General features: G+C 43.9%; 1 pseudogene; it reads right to left on the reverse strand.

Moving 5' to 3' along the window:
• Positions 1–4,282: 4,282 nt before the first annotated feature.
• LOC130035905 (protein phosphatase methylesterase 1-like) lies at positions 4,283–5,491 on the reverse strand (annotated as a pseudogene).
• Positions 5,492–13,178: the final 7,687 nt, after the last annotated feature.

The raw sequence follows: 13,178 nt of genomic DNA on the forward strand, positions 1-13,178 counted from the left end.
GGAGACGTTACTGGCGCCCGCTCGAGCAAATCGACGACTAACGGGAAGTTAAGTGATTTTAAGTGATTTAAGTTTGGACCTGAGATTTTGTCAGCCTTTCCTTCCTTATCCTTCTTGGTGCTGCCGCATTTGTGGCTCTTTCAGGGTCAAGGGAATGAGACTTATTGAGCCTGGCAGACCTCCATTATCTCCACTACCTCCACTACCCAGCCGCTGCCACACTCCAGGATGCTTTCCTGACACTTGGGCCTGAGACTCATGCACAAGTGAAGCCCAACAGAACCACGGAAGCGGAGCTCTGTGACCTTGGACTTCAGGCTCAATGTACTCGGGAACAGAGATCCTCTGCCTGCTCCCAACAGCCCGGCAGACCTCCATTACCTCCACTACCTCAAGTACCCAGCCACCGCCATGCTCCAGGATGCTTTCTAGACACTTGGGCCAAGACTCACGCACGAGTGAAGCCCTACAGAACCAGGGAGGCAGAGCTCTGTGACCTTGGACTCCAGGCTCAACGGACCCTGGAACAGAGATCCTCTGCCTGCTCCCAGCAGCCCGGAAGATCTCCATTACCTCCACTACCTCCACTACCCAGCCTCCGCCACGCTCCAGGACGCTTTCCGGACCGTGCAACACATCATAAAACACTTAATACAAGATTACCGCACCATATTTGATGGGCTTCAAATATGGTGTGAACCATGGGAACACCTGCAAGGATGATTATAGGCCGCCCCAAAAGCCTCTATTCCTCTCAATGAGGCTGGCAAGCTGCCAAGTGTCCTGCCTGCACGACTGAGCCTGGCAAGCTATCCGTGGTGTATTCGATATGCCAAAACCAGTAAATACAATGAGTCTCATTCTCCTAAGTGCTACAATGGCTTTATTTCTGGTTTCAGTTCCAATTGAACAAGGCGTTAGGGCTACCAAACAAATTTCCTAAGGTTGTTGATGTGACTTTGATTATTAAGGTTATATTCTCACAATTGTAAGCCACTTAAACTGAAGGAAGCTATAAATTTGTTTAAAAAATTTAAATTTCTCCCATCCTGACACTAGCCTTCATTTGGATGAACTGTTTTATTTTATTTTGCACTTTTCACATAAATCTGAACCATCCCCTTAACATATATTACAATGTACTTAGTAACAGTTTCATCTATCTTTAATAACATTATTTGCAATTGAACATGTTCCTCAACTTCAACATACATATTTATTTTTATGATGTTAAGTCTATTTTATATTTTTGAGCATTCTCACAATCATTTGCATACCAGTTTCCTATTCATTACCATATCCCTGTACAATATCACATTCCTATGTATGCATTATCTATCTGATGAGGCCTGCCATTTGAATCTGTGTAGAAGAATCTTGTCAGTCAACTGTTTTGAACAATGGATCGGTGATAATATTTCTGTATTTGTTTCAAATTTGAATTCCTCTTTGTCTTTTCATAACAAGTTATTACCAAACACTCTATGAAATAACAGCAGCAGGAAGGGTAGAGAGAAAAACAAGTGTGTTCTGGTGGAGAAAAGTTGACACTGGTTGTGGGATTGGTGTTGAAATATGTGTCTACAGCCCCAGAAGCACAAGGACTTAATGCAGAACCCAGCAGCTTGGAGCAGAAACGTGAATGGACTATGCGTTAATCCAGGCCATCATGTCTGTCCGGAGGGGAAAGGGTGTTGCCCCATTCGCCCTCTACTCTATGGAAAGAAAGATGGCGGCTGCATAGGAGCCTTGTGGACAGCAAGTATGAGCCGTGGGAGTGGGGGCGACTAAAACCTCATGGGAAGGGGGGCGTTCCGGTCCGTCCTTCATGCCTTACCGAGGCCACCAGTTGCCCCCCACAAGCGGCTCTCCAGCACGGCCACAGCCCCAGAAGCACAAGGACTTAATGCAGAACCCGGCAGCTTGGAGCAGAAAAGTGAAAGGACTATGCGTTAATCCAGGCCATCAAGTCTGCCGGAGGGGAAAGGGTGTTGCCCCATTCGCCCTCTCTTCTCTGGAAAGAAGGATGGTGGCCGCATGGGAGCCTTGTGGACAGCAGGTATGAGCCGGGGGTGTGGGGGCGACTAAAACCTCATGGGAAGGGGGGCGTTCCGGTCTGTCCTTCATGCCCTACCGAGGCCACCAGTTGCCCCCCACGAGCGGCTCTCCAGCACGGCCACAGCCCCAGAAGCACAAGGACTTAATGCAGAACCCGGCAGCTTGGAGCAGAAAAGTGAATGGACTATGCGTTGATCCAGGCCATCAAGTCTGCCGGAGGGGAAAGGGTGTTGCCCCATTTACCCTCTCTTCTCTGGAAAGAAAGATGGCGGCCACATGGGAGCCTTGTGGACAGCAGGTATGCGCCGGGAGTGTGGGGGTGACTAAAACCTCATGGGAAGGGGGGCGTTTCGGTCCGCCCTTCACGCCCTACCGAGGCCACCAATTGCCCCCACGAGCGGCTCTCCAGCATGGCCACGACTCCAGAACACAGAAACCAATTTCTTAACTATCTGACTTTCAGTAGAAATACTTCCAGGGTCAATAGGTAAAATAGCAGAAATCCAAAACCAACATTTAATTCTTGAACCCAGCTGTAGAAAGCAAATCACTTCACAATGCTTTTTCAGCATGTCTGATTTGGGGGGGGGTAAACTCTAAATAATAGTGGTGAATCTTTTATTGAAACAATGAATCTAATCAAAGCAGATAGCGTGTTAACTAGAATTCATCTGCCTCACAGGGACGGGGAGGGGTGGGGGGTGGGGTTTTATTGGGGTTCTTCATGGTAAAAAATAAGTATTGGTAAAGGGAAATGTGTTTGATATTTGCATGACTGAGACCTAAACCTGAAAGCTTTGTAACCTTTCCCACAGTGATTCAATAAATAAATAAATAAATAAATAAAGGAAAAAAAAAACAAAAAAGGAAAAAAAAGAAATATGTGTCTAAAACTCAACTATCAATAACTTTGTAAATGTCAGTTATTTAATAAAATTGTTAAAAAAGAAAAACGGAGTTTAAAAACTCCAGTGTACTATATCATGAAGTTCTTAAAGATTAGATTTTTTTTCTGTAAATGAAAATGTGACTGCAAACCAAATATGCTGCTTTCATAGGTCACGTTTTGGCAGTAGATGAAAGTAGCTTTGATTATTTACTCTTCTAGTAAATATTTTCTTCTGTAAATGTGACCTCTTATACAGGAAGTCAGTTCACTTACATGTATTTGTATTCATAACACTCAAAAACTTTTTAAATATTATATTTTACATTAAAGGTTGGGAGATACTTATTTTCTTTAAACAAGGTCATAAATTACAAGTAAAGTAGGTCCCAGGCTTCAGATCATGCAGCAGGACAGGGAAAGGAAGTTGGTAGCTGACAGGGTGGAGAACATGTCTTATGCAACACACAGAACTGATGGGCTTCAGAGCCGTCCCCGCCCTGCCTGGGAAGGAGCAAGCAGGGGAGAAAGCACTGTAGGAAGCAGCTGGAAGAAGGCAAAGACTGAGGGTGCTGGGCTGTTTAATGAGGAGCAACATGGATTCCACACAGGTTGAAGATTAGCTATGGGTCTAGAAGAGGCGAGCGGGCAGGCTGTATACCTCCAGGGACCGATGATGAAAATTGCTCAATTGGACTCTTAAAAACAATTCCACAGCGTCAGACTGAGGCTTTGTGCATGGGCTGTACTTAACCTGGGTTGTTCTGTGGCAGGTGAGGGGAGCAGCCTGGCCTCAGCCCAGGGCAGGTGCCCAGTGGGAGTGGGACGGGGGCCATGTGCTTTGACTGGCAAGATCTGGTTTGAAGCTTGTTTCTTGTAATGCAGACAACCACCCCTCCCTGTACAACAAAGGATGAGAGGTATTTGGGCCTCTCTGGGTCCTCCAAGCCTGGAAGAGTAAGACTAGATAAAAATGTATCTGACTGGTATTTTTTGAAAGGGGGGGAAGAACCACCCCATACATGGCCTATCCTGTAAGACAGGGCAGGACAATGGAAGAACAATTCAAAATAATGGAGGTCCCTGAGTCTGGGGAAACCTTTGGACCCAGGTGCATTGCCTAGTGCCAGGAAGAGGGGCCAGGGTAGAGGTCCTGATGGTGGCTTTAACCTTGGCGAGACTGGGAGAATTAGCAGAAGCTGCCCCACAGAGGGCAGGGGAAGGAGCTAGGGATCTTGGGCTGGGGAGGCCATAGTCCTTCAAGAACCCTGAAAAACAATGCGTTTGGCAGGAATACACACAGGGTTTGTACATCTGGGGGTGTCAAGAGGTTGGGCGGGGTCGTAAGGACACAGAGGCATCACAGTGGCCTCTGCTGCAATGTATTTGAACAGCTCAATGTTGAAGGAGGAAGGAACAAACAGCAGGCCACTAACAGCCAGAAAACACACACTAAAATCCACCGATAGGCTCTGCAAACCTGTGCCGGATCAGGAAAGTAGCGACAGTTTCAGCTACTTTATCTGGGGCATCTTCATGAATTGAATGGCCACACTTGGGTAGGACCTGCATCTGGAACTTCCCTTGAATTTATCCAATATAAGATCTTTATCCATTCTATTAACAACAGCCACGAGCAGCAAATTAGGAATAGGACAACTAAGAAAGAGTTGGATATTCCTCGGAATCAGCCGTCCCATTGCTTTTCTGGTTTTGCCCGCTCAGTTCTCCAAGTGTATGGATGATCTTTCTTGGTCTCGATGTCGTCTTCCTTTTTAATCTTGTTTACTGACTCACTTCCTTCTTCATCTTCTTCCTCCTCCTCTATGATTCCTTCCACAATAGATTTTGAGTATTCTGGACTTGTACTTCCTTCACACTGTTTGACTTGGCCAACCACTAATAAATGGGAGACCCCAAATTTCTAATATGGCCACTCTTTACACTCCATTCAATGGCATTCTCTAGAGATGTGAAGGTCTTAGGATGACCACGTAAGAAATTCTGCATGCTGTTGAGCGCATCCATGGCTGTCCCTTCTACCATATCTATCATGCAGAAACCCAGAAGGATTGGCACTAGATTGGATGATGCAGTGTGAACGGCAATAGCACCACCCATGCTATGTTCAATCAGCATAATTGGAGGAGGAAGGTCCCTATACATGGCTTCAACCACATTGCAAACATCTTTTACAGTTGTTTCTGCAGATAGGTATTCATAATTCTTTACTTTGGTTTCACAATGGTCTCGTAAATCCAAGGCTACAATTCTACATTGAACCCTACTAATGATAGCTGCATTGAACACAGCCCCGGAAAGGGCAGAATGACCTCCTCCATGCAGGACCAGTACGATTGGACCCTCAGAAACACTCTTATGAACTTAAAAAGTATCCTTGCCAGTTTCATTCTCTACTTCTACATCTTCCATGGACTCAAAGTACTGACTCCAAGAAACAGGAAAGAAGTCCCACTTTCTTCCAGGGTCCATGCGCATCTTTGCCCCGCTCTGACTGCACCCACATTCAAATATGGTTTGAACCATGGGAAAACCTGCAAGGGCGATTAGAGACCTCTCTAAAAGTCTCGATACCTCTCAGAGAGCCTGGCAAGCTACCAAGAATATCCAGCCTGCACGCCAGAGCCCAGTAAGCTATCTGTGGAGTATTCGATATGCAAAAAACAGTAAATAAAATGGATCTTATTCCCCTGAGCCTCCAATACAGCAGCGTTAAGAAGATTGAGAAAGGAGAAGCTGATAAAATTCAAGGCCAAACTAGGCTGCCAAAACGAAGAAAGACTAAAATGACAGTCTGTACTTTCATTGCATGTGCACTGGGATCAGATGCATCCATCTACTTTCATTACATGTGCATTGGGATCAGTTGCATCCATCAAGGACATGAGAATGCAAGTGCGAAAGATCAAGTACGACATCATTGGTCTGACTGAGATGAGAAGGCATCAATCACATCACGCCGTTTTCAACACTGGAGAAGAATTGTTCCTCGGAACATGTGATAAAAGAGGTATCTGAGCATCGGTGTCCTTGTCAACACGAACTTGGGCATGAGCATTGATTCATTCGAATGCCTAACAGCCTAAATCGGACGATTACACCTGAATAGATGTTGCTCAATGCCGGCAGTTTCTATCTTCATTGTCCACGCACAAACATCCAATTATGATGAAGAAAAATTGAGAAGTTCTACATGAGCTGGGGAAGTTCTATAAAGAAGACCAAACATACTAAAAGATCATGGTCGGCAATTTTAATGCCAACATAGGACCGAGAAGATCAGCCAAAGAACTCCATATTGGGACCTATGGCCTAGAATGGAATGAATAGTGTAAGAGACTGTCTGAGTTATTCATGTCAACCAAGACCAGTCATGGTAACAACAGTTCCAGATGGCCGAATCTAAACATTGGACGTGGGAGTCTCCTGGTGGACAGTTCCACAACAAAATTGACCACATCATATTCAATCAACGGTTTTGCCTGACTGATGTTGCTGTTTTCTCAAAATTCCAAACAGGATCAGTTTTCTTAGTGCAAAATTCTACTTCACATATCTGGGAGAAAGGGCTGCAAAGTTTAAGAAGAGAACTCCCAGAACGACCACTAATTGGGAGCTCTTTGGCACTATTGCGGCAATATGGGAAGATGCCATCGACTGGTTCAGTGATTGTGCGAGGAATGCCGAGAGAGATACGGTCACAAAAAGATGCCTCTCTTCGAAAACTCTCAAGCTCATTTGCCAACAACATTTGGTGCGAGCCTCAGGCAACTGCAAGCGAACCTCCAAGCTCATGAAGCAGTGCAGAGAAGCGATAAAGGAAGACTCAAAGAGAGAAGAACAGAAGTTCTGGCAGATGTGGCAGAAGCCAGGAAAAGCATTCGCAACACCCGCCTGTCCTTCGCCAACTACAAGACTAATATGACTGACTTTCGATGTCCTGATGGATCCATCACATCTTCCAGAAGGGCATTGGGGAAGATAATCCACAATTTCTACTCGGATCTCTTCGTCAGCCACGTCCACCTGCCCATATACCAAATTCCGCATGGATATGTCGTTCCCAACGTTTTCCCTTCTGAAATCTGACACGCCATTTCATCAGTAAAAAAGGAACAGCACCCAGCCCAGACAAGGTCAGACTCGAACACCTGAAAACCTACCATCAGTACTCATCAATACATTGGATCTGCTCTTCACATGCTACCTATCTGAATGCAAGGTTCAGTCTCAGTGGAAAACCAGCAGAATTGTACTACTGTACAAAAAGGGAGACATCCACGACCTTCGCAACTATCTCCCAATCAGCCTGTTGTCTGTCGTCTACAAGCTGTTCACACGAGTCATTCTGAATAGGATTGGCAGAACACTAGATGAAGGACAACAATGCGAGTAAGTTGGGTTCCAAAAAGGATTCAGCACGTTCGACCATGTACACAAAGTAACCAAGATCATTGAGGTTTCTCAGGAGTTCAAAATGCTGATCTGTCTAACGTTCATCAATTTAAAGAAGGCCTTTGATCCTGTTGAGACTGAAGCAGTCATTGAAGCCCTAGCCAATCAGGGCATTCAAACTCAAATACATAAGGATCCTTTGTGAGCTGCATTATGGATTCACCACCAGGATCTCACCATTCTACAAGGAAATGATCATCGACATCAAGAGAGGGGTTCAGCAGGGTGATGCAATTTCACCAAAACTCTTCAGTGCCACCCTTGAGAAGTCATGCGATGACTGGAATGGGAATAAATGGGAGACAAGTTGGACGATCAGCAACTACACCACCTCCACTTCACTGATGACATTGTTCTAATAGCACCAAAAATTAGCCAAGTGGCACAAATGCTGGCCAACTTTGATTGTGAATGTGGAAAGGTCAGACTGAAGTTGAATCTCATGAAGACAATATTTATTATAAATGGACTCATTCCTGACCCTCCATTCACTCTCAACAGACCAAATATCTCCGAATGCAACAGTTCTGTGTTCCTAGGTCGAGAAGTCATCATGACGAATGACCTGGCACCTGAGTTTCACAGGAGGAAGAGAGATGCATTGATTGCCTTCAAGAATGTTGAATAAGTTGTTAAGAGTATGAAGAACCTCTGGCTCCAGGCACATTTCTTCTATTACACCGTTCTTCCTGCATTATTAACATATACCTCAGAGATCTGGGCCCTACGAAAACAGGATGATAATGCTATTTGGGTCTCCCAAAGAGGATTCTATAGAGCTATGCTTGAGTATCATGCTTCACTTCAAATCAGATAAAGAATTCAGAGTTCCGAACTTGATCGACTATAGAGAATCAGGGATGCTGTCTCATTTTCCAAAGCATCAAAAATCAGATGGGCTGGACACGTAATGAGATTTGGAGACGACTGCCGGACTAGAGCCATTACTGACTGGATTCCATGGGACATCAAAAGATCTAGTGGCCGCCCACCTACGAGATGGTCAGACTTCTTCATCAAGACCCTGAATAAGCTGTTGGAGGCTCCTCGTGTTCCCAAGGGAGAAGAAACCATTGGGCTACACTAGCATGCATCTGCAATGAATGGAGACATTCCTGGGGCCTGCTTGTGCAAATTGATAAGTAACGGGATCAAATTATCAAGTGATCAAGTGATATTCTACATTAATAATTTTATTCTACCTCCTACAGTGTTATTGTTGTCAAAGTTTTAAATTCTGGAGTCATAGAGCTAGCAGGTACCCCACGGTCTTGCATGCAGTCAACCTGGAACCCTAAGCTTACAACCAGGAGTAAGTTCTGAGCACTCCCGTGTGTATTTCTCTGGCATACCCTCACCACCACCGCCACTGTCCTCCCGTTGTTCATCAATTTGCTCAAGCAGGCCCAGTAACGTCTTCATTGGAGACTTTGTTGTTACTATGTTTGGCATATCGAATACATCACGGGTAGCTTGCCAGACTCGGTCATGTGGCCGAGACACTCTCAGTAACTTGCCGGGCTCTCTGAGAGGGGCAGAGGAATCGAACTCGGGTCAGCCATGTTGGCTGCATGCAAGGCAAATGCTCTACCGCTGTGCCCTCAAATAGTTTATATGCAAAAATTCTTATCCTTCACATCACACCCAACACGTCTGCATTTATACATACAAAAATAGAAACATTTTCTTATGTTTTTCTTGTCTTACACTTCAGCAAAAAAAAATTACATTATTATTTCTTCTAAGTATCATAACCTCATTTCTCAAATTGTGCTGCTGATACACTGTTGTGGATTTTAATTTATCTATTGTGTTATTAAGTGGCAATCATTTTGAATAAGTTTTTAATATTATTACTCATACTTCTTTGTTCTTGATAAAATTTTCTTCTGTTGAACCTCCCCAATTCATTGAACATTCATGCTACTGCTACTTTTATGTGAAAGTGTTCCTCAGGGAATATGAAAAGTTCAGATGGGTTTTGGGTATTTCCCTGATTTGTCTCTTCATCTGTCAATGGGAACAAATTTATAATAATCCTCATTGTTTCTAGCATTGTGTGAGGGCTAGGTGTGAGGGTGTGATTTGTTGCAGGTCTGGCCAGCAGTCTTGAGTCACTATTCACTACTACTTACTACTTTCAAACACAGACTATCGCTCTGAGTTTGGGACATCATATGCAGTATAAGGGAGTAATCCATGTTCACTGGAATACAAGGCAAAAGCCCTAACTACCCTACTCTATTTGTCCTCCACCACATGCAGAGTATTTGAAAGAGGAGAATGAGGTGCCACCAACCACCAGATCAACGCAACTTAATCTTTCTCAGTACAGCTCTGAACATTTGATCAGTGGTTTAAATGTAGAATATTAAATGTTGACCAAACTTTGGCTTTAACCCTATGTCAGAATAAATCCTTTCCCAGTGGCAAGTTTTCATGCAGTAGTATCTTAAAAATCCCTCCTGTTTCGTCTCCAAAGTTGTGCTGGTCTTCTTCCTCCCCCAGGTCAGTTAGTCTGTCAGTATTCAAAAGCGGGACTTGGCTTTCTTCACAAACATGCCCCAGGCGTCCTCTAGGACTCTGGCACATTCAACATCGCTGAGTCTCTTTCTGTTTGTCCCCAGCACTGTGCCAGTCTTCTTCTTCCCCCAGGTCAGTTAGTCCATCAGTATTCGAACCCAGGACTTGACTTTCTCCACGAACATGCCCCAGGTGTCCTCTAGGGCACTGGGACACTAACCATCCATGAGCCTTCTCCTGTTCATCCCTGACATTGATGGTCTTCTCCCCAAGTTTGTACCCCCCCACACACCAAGTAGGGGGCATAGCTTCTTCATAAGTGGCCATGTCTTCTGATGAAGTGGGTATGGCATAATTTTGGGCAGAAGCAGGTAATCTACTCATACCCAGAAATCTCAAGTAACATCTCTGTCTTCATACATCCACACCAACATGAAGAAACAAAGCAAAACCCCACCACATGCAGAGGATAATGAAAAGAGTCCAGAAGCCTCAGTAGATGCTACTCACCTATGGGACCACTCTGAGAAAGAATTCAGATATGAAATAATGAAGATTTTCAATGAACTCAATGAAACAGTGAGACAGATATGCAGTAAATTAAAGGAGGACATGAAAGAAACAATAGGTAAAAGAAAGGTAAAGGCCCTCCTGTTGATCGTCGATTTGCTCGAGTGGGCCCAGTAACGTCTCCATTGGAGACTTTGTTGTTACTGTGTCTGGCATATCAAATACTCTCGGTAGCTTGCTGGGCTCTCCGAGAGGGGTGGAGGAATCGAACTCGGGTCGGCCATGTTGGCCGCTTGTAAGGCGAACGCCCTACCCGCTGTGCTATCGAAAGAAACAATGGATTGGAAAATTGAAAAAAAAAATCCAGTAACAAATGAAGCAGAAATTGAAAAGCTATGCACAAAAATGTCACAAATAAAAGATTCCATAGATTAAATAAAAAGCTCAGTCTGTGCCCTCAACAGTAGAATAGCCAAGCTGAACAAAGAATCAGTGAGCTGGAAAGTCAGCTGCACCAAGACAACAGGCAATAATAAACAATAGCAAGAGACCTCAAAATAGCTCTAGAGAGAATGAGAGTCCATCCATGAGCCTCCTCCTGTTCATCCCTGACGAGAGTCCTAGGAGATGATTCCAAGAGGAACAACATTACAATCATTGGATTACGAGAAGCTCAGGGAAACAAGCTCAGTGAAAAATCCACGGTTAAACAAATCATTGCTGAAAAATTCCCAGAGCTGGATAATGCAGCTATTCAGATTCAAGGGTGCCAGGTAAAAGAGACCCTAACAAAAACACTCCAAGGCATATCATAGATAGATTGATTGATGCCACCGATAGAGACACAACACTGCAAGCAGCAAGGTCAAAGAAGGAAATCACATACAAAGGAGCACCCCTTAGGTTCACACCAGACCTATCAGAGGAAACCCTCCAGGCCCAAATGTAATGGTGGGATACAGTGAAATAACTCACTGAAATGAACGCTTCATCAAGAATACTCTATCAGGCTAAACTCTCACTCTAACTCGAAGGTACGGTACTTTATTTGGTGGATAAACAACAGCTCAGGTACTTCATAGACTCAAAACCAAACCTAAGAGACGGGCTAAAGGGGCCACTATAAGACAAGACAAACCCTACAAGCAAAACAGACCCATACAGGAAGATGACACAATACCCCAAAACAATAATCTCTCTCAATGTCAATGGTATAAATTCACCAATTAAGAGACACATAGTGGCAAAATGGATTCAGTGACAGTACCCAACATTCTTCTGCATACAAGAAATTAATCTTCATAGAGCAAACACACACTCAAAGTTAAAGGATGAAAAACAATCTGCAAGCAAAGAGTTCCCTCAAAAAAAAGCTGCGGTGGCCATATTAGTACCCGACAACATAAATTTCAGGTTGAAAAAGATTAGAAGAGACAGAAAAGACATTTTATATTCATCAAGAGATACATACAACAGGAAGAAATCAAACTCTTGAATGGATATACACCAATGAGAGAACAGCTAAATATTTAAAACAACTGCTAATTGATTTTAAGGAGGATATAGAAAGCAGCACAATAGTAGCTGGAGACTTCTACATCACCTTATCAACTCTGGATAGATCAACAAGAACAAAACTCAGCAAGGAAACATTGGATTTGAAGGAAGAAATGGAAGACAGAGGGTTTATAGACCTATACAGGGCTTTACACCCCCAAAAGAAAGAATAAACATTCTATTCCAGTTCACACGGAACAATTTCCAAAATAGACCATGTGCTAGGAAACAAAACATACCTTAATAGAGTCAGAAAGATAGACACAGTATCAACAATCATTTCAGACCATGATGCACTGAAAATAGAAGTGAATCACACACAGAAACGGAGAACCAAATCAAACACCTGGAAATTAAACAACCCAATACTGAATAACAAGTGGGTCAGGAAGGAAGTGATGGACAATATCAAAAGATACCTGGAAAGAAATGAGAATGAAGACATGAGTTACCAGAAACTATGGGATGCAGCTAAAGCAGTGTTAAGGGGAAATTTTATAGCTCTGCAAGCATTTGTCAGGAAGAAAGAAAGGTCCTCCATAAACAACTTTAATTCACAGCTCAAGATCTCAGAAAAGGATCAAGAAAAGGAGCCCAAATCGGAAATTAGGAAAGAGATCATAAACTTTAGACCAGAAATCAATGACATGGAAGTAAGTAAAGTAAAGTGAAGGCCCTCCCGTTGATCATCGATTTGCTCGAGCGGGCCCAGTAACGTCTCCATTGGGGACTTTGTTGTTACTGTATCTGGCATATCGAATACTCTCGGTAGCTTGCCGGGCTCTCTGAGAGGGGCGGAGGAATCGAACTCGGGTCGACCATGTTGGCTGCGTGCAAGGCAGACGCCCTACCCGCTGTGCTATCGCTCCAGCTCCCCTCTCGAAGAGCCCAGCAAGCTACCGAGAGTATTCGATATGCCAAACACAGTAACAACAAAAGTCTCCAATGGAGACGTTACTGGGCCTGCTCGAGCAATGACATGGAAACCAAAGAAACCATCCAAAAGATCAATAAACACGTAGTTGGTTCTTTGAGAAAATAAACAAGATAGATAAACCACTGGTAAGACTCACAAATAGAGAGAACCCTGTAAAACAAATTAAATGAGAAGGGGGATATCACAACAAAAACCAAAGAAATTCAAAAGATCATCAGAGATTATGCTGAA

Source organism: Sorex fumeus, unplaced genomic scaffold (assembly GCF_029834395.1).
Source record: "Sorex fumeus unplaced genomic scaffold, SorFum_2.1 ptg000063l, whole genome shotgun sequence".
Classification (NCBI taxonomy): Eukaryota; Metazoa; Chordata; class Mammalia; order Eulipotyphla; family Soricidae; genus Sorex; species Sorex fumeus.